Source organism: Aethalodelphis obliquidens, unplaced genomic scaffold (genome assembly GCF_003676395.1).
Source record: "Aethalodelphis obliquidens isolate GAN/ISIS:26980383/991018 unplaced genomic scaffold, ASM367639v1 scaffold54, whole genome shotgun sequence".
Taxonomy (NCBI): domain Eukaryota; kingdom Metazoa; phylum Chordata; class Mammalia; order Artiodactyla; family Delphinidae; genus Aethalodelphis; species Aethalodelphis obliquidens.
Genome location: NW_020837998.1, coordinates 9,922,951 through 9,947,787, shown reverse-complemented (window position 1 = coordinate 9,947,787; position 24,837 = coordinate 9,922,951). Strand labels below are relative to the sequence as shown.

The window sequence follows — 24,837 nt, the reverse complement described above, 5'->3', positions numbered from 1 at the left end:
TTACAGTAACCCATAGATAAGAAAATTTATTAGAAAATATATTGGGCGTGATTTCTTTTTTCTTGTATTGGAAGGCAGTATTTAATTTGTCCTCCTTGGTCACAAAGCTAAAGCTGATAAAGCCAGTGGAATAAAATACATATACACGTGAGATATTTCAATAACTGAGATCATTAGTCTAATTTATTACATGCGCTTTTCATATCATTATGAAAAGCTCAAATGTCAAACTCACATGAAAAGCTTGCCTTAACTTCTCAAAACATAAATTAAGAGTGCTAGCCTTTGTATTCCTAGAGCATGCCTCAGCTCTAATTTTTTGGAAATCCTAAATTTCTTTTTGCAAAAGTCAAGTGGGCACCATTGAATTAACAACAACAGAGAAGTATGAATTAAACACCCATGTCAAATTATGAGCAAATACTTGATTAGTTAAGGGAAAGCATGAAATGATGGGAAAACATCTCCTTCACTCTGGGTGGGGAGAGATCAGTGGCTTTCAGGAAAGTGGCTGGGGGGGTGAGTGTGGTGACAGTGGTGCCTGAGTCAGCGGACACAGAGCAGAACATGGCAGCTGCAAACAGAACAACTTTGGGGTGTGACCATGAGGGTGGCAGCGTAAGTGCCCATGAGAAACCCAGGAACAGAGGTGTATTTCCTGCCTTCCAAAGCAGGGGGCCGAAGGAATTAAGTAGGAGCTAGAGTTTGTATGAGAGTGACTTAAACTATTTATCTCTTCCGTGTGGCTTGAGGAAACAAGAATATGAAGTGAGATGACACGACACCGTAGTTTTTAATGTGGTCTTGATCCTCTGTACTGGTAAGTGTGAGTGGTATAGAGAAGGAGATGGGCACGGCTCTGGTGCTTTTTATGGGAGCTTGGAAGGCCTGCATCAAATACATTTCTTTCTATTTGATTTTTGTCCCTAGCCTCTTTGACTTTAACCCATGCTATAGTCTACATTTTCTTGTGTTAAACTGATTAATATTAAACTCAGTTCCACACATTCTCATTAAGTGTTTATTATGTGAGGGAAATATTGTGTTAGGTATGGCAGAAGTCTTTGTCTCACGTGTTCCCACTCCCCCCTTTCTGATTTTAGATTCTAATAGCTGAGAACAAGTAATCAAAATACCCTTCAAGGCAGAAAATCATGAGTTCTTGAAAAGAATTACAAGAAAAGTGTTTGTTCAAAGGAAGACACCATTGCCTCCAGAGCAGGTATTGCCACTGATGAGAAAGCATTTGACATGAAGCTCAAAGGATAGTATATTTTATTTGTAACATGGAATTCTTCTCTCAGGGTCATACAGACATCACAACCTGATTCTTCTTTCTTACCTACCCCACTTGTTCTCTTAATCAACATTTGTCGCTTTCTTGAGAAATGTGTTGCATGAGCTAACAATTTTATCTCTAACCCACATGACAGGCCTCTGTATAATTACAAAATATCTTTAACATAGTCAACATCATTTTGAAAGGTGTTTGCTAGAGAGTAGAAAGGTGGTTACCAGGGGCAAGGGGGCGGGGGAATTGGGGAAATGTTGGACAAAGAGTACAAATACCCACATAGAGAAGATGAATAAGTTCTGGGGATTTAATGTACAGCCTTGTGATTATAAGTAACAATACTGTGTTGTATGCTTGAAAATTGCTAAAAGACTAGATATTAAATGTTCTCACCACACACAAACATAAAATGGTAATTATGTGATGTGTTGGAGGTGTCAGTTAACATCTATGGTGGTGATCATATTGCAGTATATAAGTGGATCAAATCAACACATTGTATACCTTAAACTAACACAAATATATGTTAATTACATCTCAATAAAGCTGGAAAAAATAAAAAGTAAAAAAAAAAAATATAGAGAGGTTTCCCACAGAAGAGTCATTAATTGAGGTCTTATAGTATCTGCATTGGTATAATGACATTCCTGGCTAAGAAACACTAAATATAACATTTCACAAGTAAATCCACCAGTTCTTGGGCTGTTCCAAATGTTAGTTAAAAATTCCTTCAACAGATGAGGTCCAGTGAGTAAGTCTCTAATATTATGAGAAAGGGGTTAATCACTACACAATAATACAAAATAGGATAACTTTGGTCTCAAGATTTGATTGTTGAACCTATTAGATCAATTTCATACTTGTATCTTTAGGAACAAAATATTTTAAGCATGTGAACTACAAATGAAAATAAACTACAATTTTTCCTCACTGTCAATAAGATATACATGTTCTATACAAATGTATGAGCCATATGTACATATGCATGTGTATCTATATAGGTAAATATATTTTTTTCCCATTATGGAAATCTAACTTAGTCAGCAGAAGGTAGCAGCTGTTTAATAGCACAAACAAGCAGATAAACCCACATTATATATCTAACAGACTTTAATATAAAATATGGGGTTTCACACATCACCTTGCAGCCCCTTAATGTATAATCTCATGGCTAAAAAGGCACACAAAGGCCTACTGGATGAATGACAGAACACCCAGTGGAGGATTTCTCTCTTTAGCCTTCTTCATCTTCAATGATTATATGGCTGATGGTGAGCTAAGAACTTGATTCCCTTTTCTCTTTTCCACAGGCAGTGATATGATTCACTTCACAGAGCTACCCACAGTTAGAACTAGAAATTAACAGGTTTTTTAACAACTGGAACCTATTTCCCTCTTAGTATACATGAATGACTCATATCACTGTTAGTAACAGTTGAATTCTTGCATGACTGGAAAGAAATATCTACTCAAGGTGGAATGTTGATCCAACTCAGTAAAAGGCTTTTAAAGCAATCAACTGCTGAGATTCAATGAAACAAAACCACCTAATATCCAAGAAAACTATATTACAAGAAACCTGAGAGGAAGACCAGTTGGCCCCTGTCTCTCAGCAGGCAGATTTAATGAGATCATTAAATTTCCTTTATGCAAGTTGTTATTAAAAACAAAACCTAGGGACTTCCCTGGTGGTGCAGTGGTTAAGAATCTGCCTGCCAATGCAGGGGACATGGGGTCGAGCCCTGGCCCAGGAAGATCCCATATGCCCCGGAGCAACTAAGCCCATGTGCCACAACTACTGAGCCCACGTGCCACAACTACTGAAGCCCGCATGCCTAGAGCCCATGCTCCACAACAAGAGAAGCCACCACAATGAGAAGCCCACGCACCGCCACGAAGAACAGCCCCCTCTCATCGCAACTAGAGAAAGCCCGTGCAGTAACGAAGACCCAATGCAGCCAGAAATAAATAAAAATTAAAAAAACAAAAAAACAAAACCTAAACCTATTCATCTAGATTGCATGCTATATGGAAGTTGCATATCAGAGATTTGTTTTTGAGCAGATTATAATAGGTTAAACCAACTCTGTCATTTTCATGACCAAAAATTTGACCAAGTTAATCATGTCTTATCTAAATTGTCCTTGTTATTATAGAAAGAAACTTGAATAACGCAAGAAAAATAGAAACCCAATACCCAAGTTTATAATAGGCATAAAAATTTAGGATTTTTTTTTTTAAGAAAGCCGTTTCTAGGAAAATCATAAATATGAAGACATTACAATTTTTAACACCATGCACACACAATAAATACTTTTTGTTCTCACTTTTCAGTGAAAACATGATATATTCAAATTCTACGATTAATATGGTTTGGCCTGTGGAATGTCAGAATAGAAGATTGGCCTTTTAGTTATCAAGTATTGAATAGCATACATTTCATTCTATGCTCCTACAATTAGCTACTCCTTAGTCTCTGGATATTAGATCCTTTCATGACCCCATTTCTCTGCACGTAAAATTCTATGCTCTTATACTCCTTCCTTTTTATGGAGCAATCTCGCACTTGTCCTCTGAGATCAAGATCAAAAGCCAGTTGCTCAGTAAAGCTTTCCTGGACTCCAATAGACAGTTGCTTGTTACGTCTACTGTACTCCAAAGCACTGAGGTTGATATTGGTACAGTATATGTTAACATGCTGTACTGTAATTTACATGCTTAGATTATCTGTTTTTTTTACAGTGTGGGACTCTGGATGGCAGATGCTACACTGTATTTATCTTTGTATCCTCACAGTTTCTGATATACAGATATTTAATAACTGTTTATTGAATGAATTAGTGAAAATGAAAATATAACCACTTTAACAAAATGCTTCTCTACAGTAAATCAAGAGTGCATTTGCATATTGCCCAAGTAGTACATTCAGCCCTTCACTAATATTTAATATAGTTAAGAGTTACTGGAAACATTTTTAAAGATACAAACCAATATTTGCTGCATCCTAGCACCTGATAATGCAAAGCAAAATTCTAAAACATATCATGTAGTAGTATTTAGATGGCTTTGGTAACTGACAGCAATTTGATAGGAAATGAGAGAACTGACGTAGAAGTTAGTCTTATGATATTAAAACCATAATGCACACAGTGTGCATATTTTAACATTTCAACGAAAATGCTTTTCTTAATCTTGAGAACAAGTGAAAACAGAAGCAGTCTTAAGAGAATATGATGAGTAGCATAGAAAGAGGGGAAAACAGAAGAAAAAACAATCTTTTCTCCTTTGGTTTGGAGAAATCTAAACGTGATCTGTTTTCAACTGAAGTTAGAGCCTGATATATGTCTATTATTTCATTATTTTAACACATTTTCATCTCATATCTTAGTAAATAGTCTCAGGTTGCCTTCTTAAAGTTCATACACTCCAACAAGAAAAACATGTGCAATCCCTTTCTTGATAATGAAGGTAATTTCTATAGAGAAAATAACATTGACCTATTATCAAAATTTCATGTGAATTCCAATTTTTAAAAATTTCTTGGGGCTTCCCTGGTGGTGCAGTGGTTAAGAATCTGCCTGCCAATGCAGGGGATGCAGGTTCGAGCCCTGGTCCGGGAAGATCCCACATGCTGAGGAGCGGCTGGGCCTGTGAGCCATGGCCGCTGAGCCTGCGCGTCCGGAGCCCGTGCTCCGCAACGGGAGAGGACACAACAGTGAGAGGCCCGCGTACCGCAAAAAAAAAAAAAAAAAAGAAAAAAAAATTTCTTAACATCAACAACCCAAACTGCATTTGCTACACATTTCAACCATTCCTTTACAAAATACAGACAAACTTAACCATAATAATGGTTGTATGATGATGAAAATACCCAAGCCTACCTTTCAACTATTTAACCAATGACTTTTTACAAACTTCAAAAGTTATAAAAGGTAATAAATCACAGATGCTCCTGTGTATGCAGTGAACAAAGCACATTTTATGTAGATTATCTCACTTAATTTTATCTCTCAAAGAAGCAAATATGACAATTATACTTATTTTACTAGGGAAATCTAGTAATGGGAGAAGTTACAAGCACGCCTAATACCACACAACTAGTCACTTGCAGAGCAAGGACTCTAACTCAGGTTCCATGACTCTAAATTCCGTGGATTCATCCACCTACCAAACACCGCTTTCCTCTTTAATAACCCTAATTAAAAACAAAAACAAAGGGACTTTCCCTGGTGGTCTAGTGGTTAAGACTCCACACTCCCAATGCAGGGGACCCAGGTTCCATCTCTGGTCAGGGAACTAGATCCCGCATGCCGCAACTAAAAGATCCCACATGCTGCAACTAAAGATCCTGCACACCGCAATGAAGATCCCACATGCCACAATGAAGATCCCGCTGCTGCAACTAAGACCCGGCACAGACAAATAAATGAATAAATATTTAAAAAACAAAACCAAAACAGAATTCCTATTATTTAATACCACACAGTTTATTTTATTTTGAGAAAGAGGAAAACAGGATCTTGATTGAGGCTACCTTAAAATTAATACAATTTTAAAAACCTAGACTATTTAAATAAGATGATACCAAAATTAGGCCTCCTTAGCCATGCATCTGATGATTTAAGCAAAAACCCAAACCAAAGGTTCTAACATACTTTTTCTTGAATAACCTACAAAATAGTGAGTCAAGATCTTTATCTTTAAATGCCCTAAAATGCAGACTGATGACTTTCATTAAATACTTGTCATACTCTCCACTCATCTTCTGACAATTTTACCTACTCCTAACTAGAGTTCACAATGTTAATTCAAGTGGCATTTTTGAGGCTAATAAGGGATATTTTTTTACTCAGTAGAAGACAGAATAAATATGGGTATACCATGTTATTTCAGGTCACATGAATAATGCTTATGGATTTTAGAACTAAAATTCATCATTCCATGGAATGGTAGAATCCCAAGATACTATTAAAATACGTATTGAAATGGTCCCAGATTTTCTTTTCTTGCCCTTTTACCAAACGTGGAGGTTGACTGATAATCCTTTAGGCCAGTTGTTCTATGTATTTATGGGTCTCTGGTTTGCTATTTTTTCAAGTTAAAGTTATTGTTTTACACTAAAAGACCGCTGCTATCCCTATACACAAGGGCAAGTTTTCCAAATTTCAAATTGATTAGGTAGCAAACTGACACGGTTTACAGAGTGAAAAGCTTCAAACCCAAGACACTTTAGGCAACAGTGCACAATATGCTAGATGACACTACTTATTTACAAAATGTTAGATGGCAGAGCAGCTCTCTAATATGCTGCATAAAGACTCAGAGGAAAGCCTGAAGAGCAGAGTTCTACAAATTCTGGCATTGGGTCAGGGAAACGGTACACAGGGGTGGAACTCCTGTTATGAGGGTGCCGTATGGCAGTGGCTGGGTGGTGGGACGTAAGAATCAGGAAAGAAAAATCAGCTGCTAGATGGTGATTCCAACCCTAAGGAAGCATTCACAACTTGTCCTCCAATGGCCAGCATGATCCAGGGCTGGCCAACATCTTCATTCCTTTCTCACAAAGTGTTTTCAATTTAGTCTATGGGAGGATTCACCTCCTTTCTCCGCCTTTCATTCATACCAACCAATGACCATGCCCCTGACTCTACAATGGAATATAAGGGGGAAATATAATTGTTACAAAGTTGTTTTGTTTTGTCTTATCTGTTCCTAAGATAAGAAAAACAACCATTGAGATAGCCCTTTTACTGAAAATGGATAGAATAAAACCCTTACCCTCGGGCTTCCCTGGTGGCGCAGTGGTTGAGAGTCCGCCTGCCGATGCAGGGGACACGGGTTCGTGCCCCAGTCAAGGAAGATCCCACATGCTGCGGAGCGGCTGGGCCTGTGGGCCATGGACGCTGAGCCTGCGCGTCCGGAGCCTGTGCTCCGTAGCGGGAGAGGCCACAACAGTGAGAGGCCCGCGTACCGCAAAAACAAAAACAATAAAACCCTTACCCTCAACTCACCTTGCGTAATCAAGAAATGAGAACATTACTTTTTAAATGAGGCTGGGGAAGAGGAGGACTGTCAGTGTGTTGTTTAATTAAGTAGATATGTTCTGTTTGTCCAAATAAGGCAAAATGGAATTGAAGCAAAATAGAATAATGCCCAATAATACATAAATTTGTAGTCACTCTTTATGCTGATCTACTTTATGTGTGATTTTAATCTCTCTATCCCATGGGCCTATTTTAGCAAAACAATATTTCAGTTTGTCAAAGATAAAGTGCACTGTGCATTGATTTCACTGTCTTGTCCATTTCCTTTGCCAAGAGGGACAGAACAAAATTTTAAGATAAGAGTGCTTCATAACAAGTGCAGCCCAAAGTAGCTCCTGGCCTCATCAGAGCTTAATGAGACATTCAATCTAAGAAATAAATTAAATGACATTTTGGGATCATGCTTAATGAAGCGGGTACCTACAGAAGCTCTAGACCGCAATAGTGTTCTCATAATCTGTGGAGAATAGGGCAGGAAAATGTCATCAATCATTTGAGACAAAATGGCACTCTGTGGAATAGAAACTCTTGAACCTCGGTAGCTCCTGGTCTCAATCATGGCCCGGAACTGGTTTCTTGTTATGTCAGTACCATAAAATAGTTTGCACGTGTCTATGTTAATTCCATAAGTCAGTGTCTCATCATTGTCATAACCACATAAAGTAGACAGTGTCTGTGAAACTCCAAAATGAACAAAGCCAGGACAAATACAATGCTGGAAAGGTAAAGTAGAAAATAGTACAATTTTCCTATAACAGAAATGAAAGTGAGTTAGGTGTAGCATGTCTAAATGAAATACTAAAGAGCTGTCCTAGTTAAGAAGAGATTTTTGTCCAAATCATATCAAAAGGAAGATAATAAGCGGTCCTAACAAAAGGATGCACTTAGCCTATAATAGCAGTTGTGATAGACCTACAAACTCATTTGGCATCTATGATTCCAAATCAACAAGATATTTCACTTAAAAATTAAGTGAAAATAATTTTAAAGTATTTTAGTATTTGCAAATACAAATATACTAAGTCATAGTTACAATTCTTGATAAGATTTTTGAAAATTATAATCATATAATGATAATTAGAGAATGAGGAAACATTTAGAGCGAATACATGTTATGTAAAGAATTCATAGAAAATAAAGAGTAAAATACTTGATCTCAGTCAATAAATGGACAAAGCAGAAAAGAAGTGATAAAGTTAATTTTAAAGATGGGAAAATACTCTCTTTCATTCACAGCCACAGGAATTTAAATTACAACAAAAGAGATTATGACTGTATATTTATTGGCACAATTCTTGAAAAGTTTCATTTTTATTTTTATACTTTTATTGAATTTATTTCTTTTCACAGCTGTCTCAATCTCTCTTTGAAAACAGGAGTAATATAAACAAAATAGATAAAAATTACTGTTTTTGAGGCTGTGGTGAAACTCATATTTATTTATTCCTGATGGTTGATATAATCTTCCTGGAAGATAATTTTTCTAGAAAATTCCAGACCAGAAAAATGTTTACAGATCTTGGCACATTTAAAGGAAATAATCAAATCAAGGAAAGTCATATATAGTTAAAGAGAGAAATTATACAGCTATTTTTAATAGTGAAAACTTAGAAGTCCTTGTGTCTCATAGCATGATACTGATTTAATGAAGTTAAGCACAGCAATTTGAGTCGATTACATAATAAAAATAATTATAAGGAAAATGTAGAAACAAAGAAAGAATATTGTGCTTTAAAAATATTAAGAATAATAAATGCAAATAAAGACCATATAATTCTATAAACATTGTCTATGAACAAAGACTTGGGGGGATGGGACTTAAAAATAGAGACAACAAGAACTGATCAATGTCTTAGATTTTTGAGAGAGGGGATATTAAAAACATCCTTTCGTTTCCTTAATGCTGTTTAAAAAATAAATAAGACAGAAATTAAAATAATGCAAAGGCTTACATAATATTCCACTTAATTCTGGGCCAACAGAATGAGAATCCTACTCAAAGATATTTTTTGTAAGAACATTTGTTAGAATAGTTTATTATCTTTAAACACTCAGAGATGCCACACATTCCTCTCTAAATATATATTTCCACAGAAAATAGACTATTCTGCACATTAAATTGATATAGAATTGTGTTAAACAGTCCTCTTTGGCTAAAGTAGCTAACAGAGAAAAGCAACCCTTATCTAATAGTAACTAATGCATTAATTAGACCCAAACTAATCTGAAAACAGACTGAAACAAATTAAGCAAATTAAATTCAATTTTGAAGGAAAATTTATTCTTACAATCTGAATCACAGAACTGGTCGACTCCTTGAAAGTTAATCTGCCTTCAGGAAGGTGAATATACAATCATCAAAGATAAATGGGTTTCTATTCTCTTCTTGAGTTCGATTAAGTTTTTTGAAAACAGGACCCATGTCTTGTTTACTATTATTTTCCTACCACCTCTGACAGTGTTGGTCGCACAATAAGTTCTGGATGGATGGATGGATAGAAAGAATATTTCTAGTGAAAGACACCAGAATTCTTTTTATTTCCCTGATGATTCACGCTGGTGGCAGAGTTCTTCCTTTCAAAAAGTAAAACAAGAATTTCAGTAGGGAGCAATCACAGCTGCATATGGGTTTTGTCTACTAAATATATGGGTAGTGACTGGTAAGCAACACTTACTGAAAGTATTATCTTTGTGTAGCTCCTTGAACTTTATTAATCAGATACTAAGCAGAAAGTAAGACAACTCTTACTATCTCAATTTGATGACTGAAAAAAATAGGGGTCAAGTTCTGGCTCCTACACTTCCTAGCTTTATAACTTTGGGCATGTTACTGCTCAGTTTTCTCACCCATAAAATGGGACGGTAATGGTTCTAACTTCATAAGGTTGGTGTAAGGATTAAATAAATTCATGTAAAATATTTAGAACAGCTCTGACATATGCTAAAATCTCAATAAATGTGAGCTGTTACCACCATCATCGTTATTACACTGTATCACTATCATTGTTACAAACTTGTCCTAGACAATCTTAAAAGATGTCCATAAGTGCTTGCGGAAAGAGTAGCTTTCACCCTAACTTGGGTTTATATTCTGTTCACAGTGTTAAAGAATTTCAAATGAACCCCGTAGACATTTGTTATATGGCATCTATACTATACAACTGGTAACATTTTTGTACTATATGGATATTTTCTTTATGTGATTAAACATGCAAATATCCGGTTCACCTATTAATTTGATAAGAAACAGCAATAGAGATACTGCTAGCATGATAAAGGATTGGTTAGGAGCAGTGCTAAAACTCAATAAAATGACAGTAGGTTTGTTTCATGCTCCAAGAGATTGGCAGTGGCAAATATCAGGAGGCAATGAGGAGATAATTGCAGGTCGCTATGAGACACTGAGAATAGAATGAGGGAGATGCCAAAATCCAAAATCCAGAGCAAATTTATAAAACATAGTCAAGGTAATTGGTAACAAAGACATAGAAACAGGGTCACAGGCCATTAAAATAACTCTGCCAAATGATATCATTCCTGCCAAGGATGCTTTTAGTGTGTCACGAGTATACATCACACTGAGTGTGCCTGATCCGTAGCATCTTAAAAGCACTGCCTGACCCTTGACAGGAATGACTGTCTTGACGTTTTTTTGGTCAAACATAACTACTTTAAACTCGCCAATTTTTGAAAATCGATTTTAGTATAAGCTCACTTGAGCTTAAAATGAGTCAAATACTAAATATTTATGTTTAATTATTGTTCAGTATCACAGGAGATATAATGACATACAAATATCATAAACTGACCGTTTGAATACATGCATTGTACATGCCTTTATATTTTTTTTGTTTTTTGCGGTACGCGGGCCTCTCACTGTTGTGGCCTCTCCCGTTGCGGAGCACAGGCTCCGGACCCGCAGGCCCAGAGGCCATGGCTCACGGGCCCAGCCACTCCGTGGCATGTGGGATCCTCCCGGACCAGGGCACGAACCCGTGTACCCTGCATCGGCAGGCGGACTCTCAACCACTGCGCCACCAGGGAAGCCCTATATGTTTTTAAATGTATGATCCAAGTCTTTCAATGTGCCTGTTTGGGAAAGATTTTATGACACAAGTATTCGTTTTCCCTATTAAACTCCACAGTGAGTATGAAACAGCATTTTAGGACCCCATGATAAATACATTCATAATCACTCCACCATTTAAATAGGTTGGTCTTTTTATAACGTGTCATTTCCAGAAGTAGTCCAGATGAGGCAGAGTTGAAGAATGCTGTTAAAAAGGTATATATTTTATTATACTTGGTCTAGCTCTTTTAAAAGTAGGTAACCTTTAACAAGTACTTAAGTCCAGAAAAGAAATATAAGAGGCCATATATTCAGATTTCTTTATGGCCAAAAAGTTTCAAATAATTCAATTCCATAGAAATAGGAGTAAAAGCCAAAGCATTAAGTTGCTATTGATATGAACTTGGTGTAAGAAAGCCTCCTTTCTTTACCACCCTCCCCCCAGTCCTGGTTCAAATCAGACCTGAAAACAGCTGTTGGTATGTAAAGGTCCCAGCTTCAATGCTGAGAAGACTAACATTTCAGAAGAACTAGAACATTCTGGGAAATAAAAAATAAAAAAGAAGAAAAAAAGGCACTGCTTCAAAAAAGGGGCAAGGAGGGCTTCCCTGGTGGCGCAGTGGTTGAGAGTCCGCCTGCCGATGCAGGGGACACGGGTTCGTGCCCCGGTCCGGGAAGATCCCACATGCTGCGGAGTGGCTGGGCCCGTGAGCCATGGACGCTGAGCCTGCGTGTCCGGAGCCTGTGCTCCGCAACGGGAGAGGCCACAACAGTGAGAGGCCCGCATACCCCCCAAAAACAAACAAAAAAAAGGGGCAAGTAGTGTGATGTGAAGGAAGAAATGTCCCTAGAGTGAGCTTTCCATAAATGTTTGCTTGGGAGTCTGGAATGCATAATTATGCCACTCCCTATCTTAGTATATAATATAAATACACATCTATATACATAGATACATGAGTATGTATATATACATATATACATATATTCCATGTGCATATATGGAATAAAAGAAATTTAAATGTATCATGAAAAAGCAAGTTATTCTTATAACCTTCATATTATCAGTTTTTGTGCTGTGATTATATATATATATATAAAATATCTGGATCTATAGATATAAAATCAGCAAAAAACAACCCTATGGGGTGACTGTTGGGATCTAGTGTGATTGATTATTGAAAGGGGAGATTGCAATAATGGGAGGAAAAAAACTCAGTGAGCACCGCCTTCCCATGGAAACGTGCTGATGGCTAGGCTCCCTTCCTCCCACTGGCTACCAACCGGACTCCCCCTTCCCAAGCCACCTTATTCTCCGCTTGTTAATTCTTCTTTCTACATTTACTTCCCCTCACCTTTAATAAAGTTTGACCACAGCCAACATGTCAACCTAATATATTTGAAATACAAAGTATATCTCCTGCTTTCCTTTCTTAACAGAGTATAACGCTGTCAAAGTATGAGAGGGATTTGTGAGCTGTCAGGGATGGAAATATCAAAGGAATGTATCAGGAAATCACTGCAACTTTATGATAAAGGAAGGCCACATTGCTTAAACTACGTAGGTGAAGGTCGATATATGTGATTCAACCTATCAAGTGCTTACTTGTCTATACTCAGCATTGCACTAACAGATAGAAATGTGGCAGCTGGTATGGACTGTTTGCCTGAAGTTTCATGGAATAAAAGATCAAAAGAAACAATATACTTAGGGTATTGTTGATGGTTCCATAAGCTTGTAATAACATGCACATAAGGATATATAATTGCATAATTACATAAAGATATTGATTATAAATGCAAATATATTCAATATAAAGTCAAATACATTTGTGTCTATATATATGCATAACATACATATTCAAATTAAATACGTTCTAGTTTCATACCCTTAACTTTCTATGGGAAACACTTTTGTGACCTTACACAATATTGGACAATTTTAGCTTAAAAGGGATAGTAAAATATTATATTTCATATATATAGATTGCATTCCTTATATATATATATTCATTATATTATATTCCATATATATATGTATGTGTGTGTATGTATATATAATACATTTTTTTTCTTTTCTCCCCTCACTGATCTGACCAGCATGTTTTAGGTAGAGCATAGCATCCTTAGGTTTCTTATATAGCTCTCTAGAGCCATCCAATGAGTTTTTTTTTCCTTTAACATGAGATGAGCTTCTCAACATTCATGACACATGCACCAGAATCATTCATTCCCACTGCCTTTAGAAAGAAACAAATGGTAGGTATTCAGCTGACTGTCATGAATCTGCCAGTCTCTCTGCTTGAGTCCCATAAAGCCCTCTAAGTGATGCACACATAACCGGCTTGCTTTGGAATACTGAATAGTCGTTTCTTTTCTATTTATTTTTATTCAACTAGAAACACACAAGGCATGGGAAATACAAAAAATAATTAAAATAACTGGTTTTGAAAGAACAATCTGGTGAAATGGCATTAGCAAATATCTAAGTCCTTGACAGTCAACTTGGCTGTGGTCAAGATCATAAAATGACCTGAACACCTCAAACTTAACCCACGGCAAAGGCCCAGCAGTAGCCATCCTTAAGGGGAAGCTACTAATTCTGTAACATGTATGTAAATATCACCCTCCCCTGCCTCTGGTAAACAAAAGAACTGGAACAAATGTCATCAATAGTAGGTGAGGTACTTTAAATGCATTTTTAAAATGCAGATGTAGCTCATTTTCTACTGTAGAATTCTCTTCCCCAAAAGTAAGCTCATTCAATTTCTTATGTATTGAGTCATCTGTTAGATACCTGAAGGAAGTCTATAAGTATAACTTACACTGTAACCTTATAAGAAATGAGTAACCACCCAAATGTTTCTCCTTTTTATGGACCTAGACTGTTCTAATCAGAAGTATTCTTAAAATTAGGCATATATACAAATTGAAACACATAACATTTGATGACTACTTTGAGGGAAGCTTTGAGGAAATATATTAAAAAAAAACCAATAATGTGTAATTGGAGAAGGAAAATGAAATGGAAGGAAAAGAGGAGGTGACTTCCTGTGCTGCTGCTACTTGGCTGTTTTACTTACCACACCTGCTACTTTTATTTCCACTCATGTGTCAGAAGAAAAATTGCTTTCTACCTAATTCATAAGTGTGTAGTGAGGAGAAATTATATTCCACATGTGATGTGTTCTGAGTTAACAGAAGGTTATCTGCAAACATATACATAGGCCTCTACACATATAGACCAAATCATAAATTAGAGAGTATACTTGATAACTGTTACGTGTAACACACACCCTAGAATGTTTCACAGATCCTGATAAATCCATCCACCTGCCTCAGAAATGAAGAATGGAAATAATGGAGTTAATTCACTATATTCAACGGCATGGGTCAAATCTTTTATTACAAACCTTTTCTCATTTGTGTTTTCTGAATGAAAATCATATGTGCACCAGCTTCAAAAACATATTCTCAACATAGAAATCTCCTTTTAAATAACTATACAGTGGTATCTGGCCTATTATCTATATTTTTATCTTGAAAGAAGTTGTTAGTAAAGGGAATAGTGAACATTTTTCCTCTTTCTGTAAGAAACTTCCAGTACTAGCTCATAACTGAAGCATTTCATGTTCTTTCTTTCTTGGTATCTCTACCACTTCTATGTTTATTAACATTTGATGAAAAATCGCTCGTTAGTTTTGTGAATTTCACACCACTAGAACCATATTCTCTTTCAACAAATTTCTGTTAGCATTTGATGATTTCCTAATGCCTACAATCTTCTGTTATATCCGGCTTAGCTTCAAAACAGATAAGAAGGCAGTAACATGGAACTGAATGAAAGAAGGCAAAATATAATACTGAAAATCCCCTTTTTTTATTGTTCTTTCTCCATGCACTGCAATATAACAAAACTACACCCACACACGTGTGTGTGATTTTTCCATGCCTGTGACTATAACTCCAATTCTGAGTTCCAGATCCAGTGATAAGCTACCAACATCTGCTATCCTGTGCTGTTGTCACTGTATGTTTCAGGTGACTGATGGTTTCCTAAGAGATCAGGGGTATGCTCTTTCATATGTTTTTAATTACAAGTAATCAAATCCTGCCAGGATTGCTTTATTTTATTTTGAAAAACAATGACACCATGTAATTGTGTTTTATTTGCATGCGCCGTTTTTATTTGCCTATAAGTTAACTATCCAGTTACAGATATAAGCTCTTCTGCTTATAAACGTACAATATCACTTCCCCATGGATGCCTAGTCCTTTTTTTAAAAAAAAAAATATATATATAGTGTATTAGCTTCCCTTCTGCTTCATTAACATGTAGAACATAATATTTCAACACCACAGATTTGCAAAATGGTAGGCTGGTGTGAGCTATCCTAGGGTTTGTACTACTTTCTATTTACCAACAACCTATACGCTTTTAATCATTTCCAGTTTTGCCAATGGCAATTTCTTATAACACACTACAAGGGACTTTGCTGCATTTAAGTTACATTTTAAAAGTAAAGTACAAACTTATCCTGATACCTGTAATTTCTAAACTGTTATACAATATATCTGGGTGTTACATATGTTTCAACTATTTCTCAGAGTATATCATTTGCCTTTTAATTTTGTTCATACCTTCTTTTTTGCATTACAGAGTTTACTCTTTGATACGTATCTAGTAAACTGTACCTGTGTTTTTTACCCAAGCTTTCATGCTTAGCAAGCCCTACTCTATCCTAAGATCAGACAATAGTCACCCACATTTTGTTTTCTTTCTTCTATTGATTTATTTTGTTAACTTTTGCTTTTTAAATCTAGATGGAAGAAATCTATTTTAGGATATAGTGTGAGGTTAGGACCTATACCCTGCATCCAGATAGTTTAATCAATTATCACAGAACTACTGATTAAGTAATCCATCCTTGAGGAAGACAGTTATAGAATTTGAGACGTGATTTTGATGGATCTACAATAAAAATGGACCTTTAGAACCTGAATGTGGACTCTTTCACTTGCTAACATAATTAATATGCTTCTGTATAGTGTTAGGCTATAAAATGGTTCATTTAATCAAGTTTATGATTTTATACTTAATTCAGGTTTAAACTCTAGAACAATACTATTTATTCTTTTCCCTCCCTTCTCATCATGGTGTTTGAAGTAAGTTACTCCAGAAGGTAGAACCACTAAAACAAATTAAACAATTTGAAAACATTTCCAGGATATTAAAATGAGAATGGGATGTCTGATTAAGAATGGTATCACTCTCAGAGAGGGAAGGGGGAAGACATATTTTAAGAACAATATGCCAAGAGAAGCACTAGCATGGATATGAAATACAGAACAAATGCAAGACTTGCAGTCATGTGACCTGAGGTTCCAGTCCTGACTCTGCCATTCACTGGCTAGTTGTGTAGTTTGGGGCACATTGCTTAGATATTTGAGCTTCAGTTTTGTCATCTATAAAATGGGAATAACAGCACCGATGTCCTCCCAGCGTTATTGAGAAAAAGTCTGACAATGTACATTAAAAAATGCACTGAAAACCAAAATAAATATGTTTATATTATATAAAGTTTTGTACAAATATAAATTATTATGAGCATAACAAACTTATTTATAGTCCTGGAATTAGAACCCATCATATATGGATTTAAATTTTCCACCTGGTTTCATATACTAATTCCAGCAGGGAAAACAAACTGACTAGGCATTTTCTTGGGACAGATAATAATTTGTAAGGATGCTAAAATCCTGCTTGATAAACAGCAAAATAAAATAAATGAATGTAACATGTTATTAAATGCATCATACCAGTACCCATTCCATTCAACTCATCAGCATAAACTTTACCAGAAAATGAAATAGCTTTTCCAGCACCAGGAGGCAGCCAAGTAAAATGCTATCAATGCCTTTCTCAAATGATACCAGTGGGGAGACAGCTTAGTCCTAGTACAAGGACAATGGAAGACCTTGAATTTTTGACAAATGTACCTTTAATTCACTTTGATAAAATAAGAAGCAAGTCAATAATTAAAAAGTGCTTGACAAACTAACAACTGCATAATGAAGGTAACCAAATGCAGCACTGGCATATCAAAACATAGGAGACATGAATCTGGTAAAAGAAGAGAAATAAAAGGGACAAAGTTTAGGTTAATTTAAACATACAATTGAGTTATTTAGGAAAGAGAACAGGTAATTGATTGTTTGATTCAGAGCTCTGGACTAGGAATATGGATGGTTGGATTCTAGTTTCAATTCCATGATTTCCTGGCAATGAATTATGGGAAACTCTCTTGACTTCTCTAGGCCTTACTTTTCTCAACTGTGGAATAAGGAGATTAAACTAGATCAGCTGTTCCCAGGTGTAAGGATTCCAGAGAGCATGCCCCCAAAAGGGGGGAGATTACCTTTCTATATTGCCAAATTAGGCCATTATTCTTAAAGGAAAACTACCATTTATCACTACTACTATCTCATAAAAGTAAGACATTGATCATGAAAAGTAGTGGAAAGAAAATAATCTCAGAACAAAGGAGAAGTTCTTTAAATTGAATACGTTTAACTTAACTTTCTGAGTGTATGTATGTGTGTGTGCTTATGCGTGTGTATGTTTGCACGTGCATTTACATTATCATTTAACTACAGGCTGGTGAAAGGTTACAGACTGACACTGGTCCGTGGACCAGTGTTTTATGACCAATGAAGACTAAGGGTACCACCTCGAGCTTTTATATTCCGTGGCTCTACTCTCCTTTTCCCACACTTTTTAGTTTATAAAATCGGTATGTGTATGTACATGTATAAAAAACATGTATTAGGCGTCCTTCTAGTTGCTGGATGGGATGCTGGCCCATTCATGAATCACTGAATAAAGCCAACTGCATCTTAAAAAAAAAAGAACAAAAACATGTATTAGTGTTGGGTGTTAGGGGTGGGAATGGAGAGGACTTCTATTTTTTTTTTTTTTTTTTTTTTTTTGATTCGCGGGCCTCTCACTTTTTTGGGCTCTCCCATTTTGGAGCACAGGCTCTGGACGTGCAGGCTCAGCAGCCATGGCTCATGGGCCCAGCCGCTCCACGGCATGTGGGATCCTCCCGGACCAGAGCACGAACCCGTGTACCCTGCATCGGCAGGCGGACTCTCAACCACTGCGCCACCAGGGAAGCCCCTATTTTTTTTTTTAAACTACTCATTTTTCATTGTGCCAAGGCAACATCTCTGGTCAGGGATACATTCTTTTTTGCATGTGGCCATTCTCATATTAGATTCATTGAACATACTAATTATTAGTGTTTCATTCCTTCTTTTGAGATGTCTAAATTAGACTCATATTGATCTTTTTAGCACTGATTTGGAGGACAACTAAGATTTTCCTCTTCTTTACCTTGATCAACCTAAGATTTAACTATAAATTGATGATATTATGGACTCGAAAGTTGAAAGGCCTTAAATATGAAAAGTGTCCTGTTTGTTTTACACTTGGAATCATAAGCATAGAATACTAATGAATGAATAGTAAGTTTCTTAAGGGGTATTCTCCATACTTAGCAAGGTAATTGAACTATTGTGCTAATTCAAATATAGAAATAGAGTTACACTTTGAGCAGCCCATAGCATACACCCTATTTAAAAATTTTATTTTATTGTAGTAAGAACACAACATGAGATCTGCCCTCTTGACAAAACATTTAACTGTATATAATACACTGTTGACTATAGATACAAAGCTGCACAGTAGATCTCTAGGGCTTACTCATCTTGCTTAACCAAAACTCATCTTGCTTAACCAAAACTCTGTGCCCATTTATTAGTAACTCCTCATATTCCCCCACCCCAGCAACCACGATCCCACGTTTTGATTCTATGACTATTATGGTATATCAAATAAGTGAAATCATGCAGTATTTGGCTTTCTGTGACTATATGATCCAGCAATCCAACCTCTGAGTATTTATTCAAAGTAACTGAAATCAGGATCTCAAAGAGATATCTACACTCCCATGTTCACTGAAGTTCTAGTCACAATAGTCAAGTTATGGAAACAACCTTTGACTGTTTCTCTTGCTACGGAGCAAGATGGGACAGCATCCCCAGTGAGGCTCACCCCCATGTCACTCATCTGAAGCTGCTTAGATGTGTACTTTGAAAAGTTTCTAAAAGTTACACAAGATGAAGGTTAAACACTACTGGTAGTATTGAGAGTGCTTGGTTTTGAATTCTCACCATTCTCTCGAAAAAAAGTAGGCCCACAGAAAAACCTTTAAGCCTTTAAAACCTTTTTCCAATCAGCACTAGCACAACATTCTAGAATCCCAAATCTCCCCATTTACCCTTGTGATGACTGACGCAGCTATAACTGAAAACCTGTATCCTTCGAGATATGAGTGGTCTGATGACCAGGACATTAGACTGACACAAAGAACAGGCTACAAATACAAATGCACATGGAATTTGGTTGAAAACCAGAGCACACCACTGGTAGCTAAGCAAGTGACTAGAAACCAAGATTAAACTCGAAATCTGTTTCTGCTACTTCTTTGTTATTTAAGATTGGTAAAGCCATTTTTATACTGCCTATGTGAAACAGGTGTTTTCCAACAGCACTGGAGTTTTTGTCCTGAGCCAAGACACCCATACACATAGCACACAACTAAACAAGCCAACAAAAAGTGCCCAGAGTTGCAGTAGGCAGCCTTTACTGCCCACGTGGTGACAATCTCTGCCTCTGCTTTTACCCTAAGAACTCTGCGATCATCATACCTGCATAGTTAAGCACCTCTCAAGGGCCTTGCCCTACAGAGGCAGGCAACACACACTGCCTGCTAGCTTTAAAGGTTACATTTTCTAACAATGAATCCTACTCACTTTTTGTTTTCTTTCTCTGTTTGGCTAGGCAAAGCGCAGGATTTTTTTTTTTTTCAGTTGCTTTCTCATTTTTTTTTTTTTTTTTTTTCCTTTAGTTGAGACTTTACTTTTGTACTTTGGGCCATTTGAGGCTGATAATTTTTAATGAACCAAATGATTTTCTTTGGTAATAGGTGGGTTTAAGTATCATTTATAATTCACTATCTGTATTCCTGAGATACATCTGGGGATGTAGTGTTTAGCCATTCCTTAGCATTGAAGGAAGGAAAGAATGAAGGAAAGAAGGGAGAGAGGGAGGGAGGGAGAGAGGGAGAGAGGAAGGAATCCTGAAGAGAGTAAGGCAAATTTTCAGAGGCCAATCTCTTTTGTGTCTTTTCTCAGAGCCTTCTCTCTGGTTAACATGACCCATGGGGCCACATTTTTCTTCTATTCTTCCAAATACTACTGCTGCTAGACCTCTAGTCAACCCTAGTTATTGATTATTCTGGGTTCACATATGGCTTTTTGTTAGTCAACATTTCTCCTGACTTTCTTTCCTCAACAGCCAGAATAATGTTTTCATTCATCTCTTGAACTTGCTTATATACCTGAATTATTTGCCCAGCTTTTCTCTTTCTATATCTACCTAATTGTAAATTACTGCACACCCTTTCCCTCTTTTTTTCAGCTACAATAGCTATCTTGGCACAGGGAAGAAAAGGTAATTTTGCCACCTCTTCTGGCTGTTATTTACCTTTTTCATTTCTTAGCTTTTTACTGGCACCCTGGCTGGCATGTGCTCATATATACCTATGGAATTCAAAACTGGATCACTAGGGAATGTAAATGATGGTGGCAGTTTCAAAGCAAGAACCATGGAAACACAAAAGTTACAATCATTTTGTACCAGTCTACAGACAGAAGGCTTTCTATGTTACATGATGTGGCATAAATGTGCTTCTATTACCATAAAAAAGTTTTAAAATTATTTTTTTAAAGTACGCACATATGAATGTAATTTAAATGCTCTATAGCATTATAAGTCCAAAGTAATTTAGAGAATAACCTTTGTTGCTTTTACTGAAAAACTAATATCTGTCTGTTATTGCAGTTATGCAGAGTAAAGAACTCAATTTCATTCCTGTGGTGGTTAAACTATGTACTCATTATTGAACAGTCTGAAGTTAAAATCAATTAAAACAGTAGAGCAAACTTCCAGTAATTTTTCAACAAATAAGTTAAACTTCCCTTTCCCTTTCATTCACAAAACTACTGGATAAACAGGAAGAAGTAATAGTAAAGCCATTTTCTTACTGTCACAGCCATTTATATTTATAATGGATATATTGCTCCTGCTTCCTCCACTCCTGGTCATATTACATAAGGGCTTCCAATCTGCCCTTAACATTCTCCTGAACCTATTCTGTGGAAGGTCTCAGATAACTATGTCATCACCAAATATGAATGCCTGACATTAGCTTACACTTTTCTACTTCTTTGGGGAAGTTGATGATGCTGTTTTACTCCCTAATGTTCTTAAACAAACAAACAAACAAAAATGCTTTCTCTCTTTGGCTCCTGAGATGCAGCATCAGTTTTGTTAATCTTCCCTCTTTCTTAACACTCTCTTGGCAAATTCTTTCCAACCCTCATCCTAAATGTAGGCATTATTCTCCACGATTTTATCTGTAAGCCCTTCCTCTTCTGCTCCAAAGACTCTTCTTTGATCTCACCTGTTATCTTTTTGGCAACAATCCCCAAGTATCTCTCTAGGTAGGAACTTCTAACTGTATGCTTAAAATCACCCAGAGTATGCTAACATCATTAAAAATCCATCATGATTTTCTTCCTGCTCTCTTCCTCCAGTAGATATAATTCCCAACTGCCTTGTTCCCCAAAAGAGTATCCCTTTTATTCAACCATCTTGGCTCAAAGGCTTCACTTATCTGATTCTTTTTCTCCCTTGTCTCATATTTTATCTATTTCCCAATTCTACTGCTGGACTGTCTATCCATTCCCACCGCTACAAAGTAGTTAAGGTACTCATCACATCTCACATAGAAGACAAGAAATAGCTACTTAACTGGTCTTTAATCCCTAGTCCTTCCTAATTTTCCACATTTCTGCCTGATTAGGTGGCAGTTTATGACCATACTCCCTGGTATTGCAGGATGGTAATCTCCACCATATGAATGCCAAGGTCATCATGTTACTACTATATAAGTTACTATTTTATTGAATGTATATGGGAAAAAGTCATAAAAATGTAGGTAGAGTGGAATCTCACAGACAGGATGAGGTCATTTCTGGTAAGAAATCGTGTAGCGATAAAGCATCCCTTTCGTTCTAGAAACAGGAATTGAGAGAGCGGGCAGATGTGGATGCAGACCAAATTAAGGGGTTAAAGTAAAGCCTCTCTTTTCCATAGGTCTCCATGTGGAATGGGTCAGGCCCTGTAGGTCACATTAGCTAGAGGGGGATTCAAATTCTATACGTTGCAAACCATTTTCTTTAAGATTTCTTATACCTTCCCTGCTTCTCCCTTAGCAAAAGTCTTGGTTAAAGTATCAGTGTTTCTCAGTTGTGTTAAAGAAAATAAAGCAGCCCCAACCCTGCCCCATGTGGGTTTACCAAACAAAAGGTTTTCATGAGCTTACAAAACATGTTGAAAATCAAGAAGTAGCATGGATTATGTAAAATAACTGATGCCAAGTTACTGACAAGTCTTTCTTAGAGAGAAAAAGCAACCGAAAGGCAAAAACAGAGAATATTTTTATTTCATGATGACTCTGGGCAAATTCTCTCCATACCATTGTTAGAAAGGCATATAAGTACCTACAGGATAACAGTACAGGGGGGTAGATTTTAATTTGGTTGAAACATTAAATTCAAAGCCTATTAATTATTAGGTTGATGTCAGCCCAGTAGGAGGTTTCTGATAGTTAGTTCCAGGCATTTCTTCTTATTCCTGTCTTTTTCAATATATCAATGGCATAGAAGATATTTGAAGGTATACTTGCTAAATTTGCAAATGACACACGCCTGAAGAGATTCTAATAAGATAGACGATAGAATCAGGATTCAAATTTTTGTAAAAGGAAGCAGTGCTGAACTAAAACTGAACAAAATTAAATTTAACAAGGATAAACACAAATCTTACAGATTGTTAAATAAACCAAAAAAAAAAAAAAAAAATCAATGGCATAGGTCCAGGGTTTGGGATAATCCAATTTGACTGTGGTTTGTACTTTTTTAAGAAATGAGGATTTCAGTTGCCCACAGAGTCAACATGTGTCCACTGCAAGATGCAATTACTATAAAAGCTAAATATCTTGGTCTGTCATTGATAATCTAAGATGGGAACCTATACTCTACGGATTTGATCTTTAAACGTATAATGTGTAAGACATCGTTCAATAGGATTCTGCAAAGATCAGGCTTTATTTAGAGTGCTGGGTTAAATAATCTATGACATTTTAGGAGGGGCATTGACAAATTATAATAAATGAGAAGGGGAGCAACTAACATTCTGGGGAGGTCAATGGTCAAGGGACGGGTGATAAAACTATGCATATAGACCATAGAAAAGTACTTTGGAAAAGTGAACAAAATGGAAAAGAACTTCAAATATTTGAATAGCTATTATGAGGAAGAGGTAAGTCTTGGATCCTATATTGTCCCTCAGGGCAGAACTAAGTGAGAGCTTACAGGAAGACAGATCACAATTCAGTATGAAGAATATATTTTTAGTGGAAAAGGAGCCCACAGAAAGTAAGGTATTCCATGTCATTGGACATTTCTCTCTCAGGTGTGTTAACAGAAACTACTGCTGTGCTGGAAAAAGAGAACAAATTAGATGATCCTCTAAGGTTCCTTCCAACAAACCAGATTTCATTATTCTATGAAACAAGTGTTACTCCATATCATAGGAGAATCACCACCTCAAAGTTTTCTACCATTTTTCAATCTGCTACTCATTCAGAGTATTACACTTTGGATGCTGTGCAAACAGAATTCCTGACTGCCCTAACATTACTAAGATGGTGTTTTGAGTTCATTTGCCAATCATAATGACTGGTCTCACTGAGCCATATATGCTTTAACCCAACCTCCCAAGTTCTAGAGGCACATTTGTAAAATAGCTAGCTGGATTTTGAATTTCAGTCTGTGACTGAGGAGTAGAGATTTTTCTTATGTGAAGCTAAGGAATAAAACCTGCCCCATTAGACTATGAGCTAAACAGTTAAACTTTCTGCCTTTCTGCTTTACAACCTGTCTCTCACTACTCTGTAATATGAATTTATACATGTATTTATATATGCACGGGTATATGTACGTTGTGCATGCCTGTATGTGTAATGTATATGCCATGTGTGTATGTGTAAATGACATGACACAGTAATAATAGAAAAAAGGTGAAGGAAAAGAAGAGAAAAGTGACAACAAAGCCATATGAGATTAAAACACTGTTTGCAACTAAGACGAGCTACTAGCAGGTTTCCAAATTGAAAACTAGAGGAAAGCCCTTGTTTGCCAATGGTGGGGAAAAGGCAAGAAGAGCAGAAGGGGAAAGAGGA

The 24,837-nt window shown here is 36.5% G+C and overlaps 1 protein-coding gene across 2 annotated transcripts in view; it reads right to left on the bottom strand.

Annotated features, from left to right (window-relative positions):
* DIAPH2 (diaphanous related formin 2) overlaps positions 1 to 24,837 on the bottom strand; it is an 897,660-nt gene that overhangs the window by 354,145 nt on the left and 518,678 nt on the right. The window lies entirely within an intron of this gene.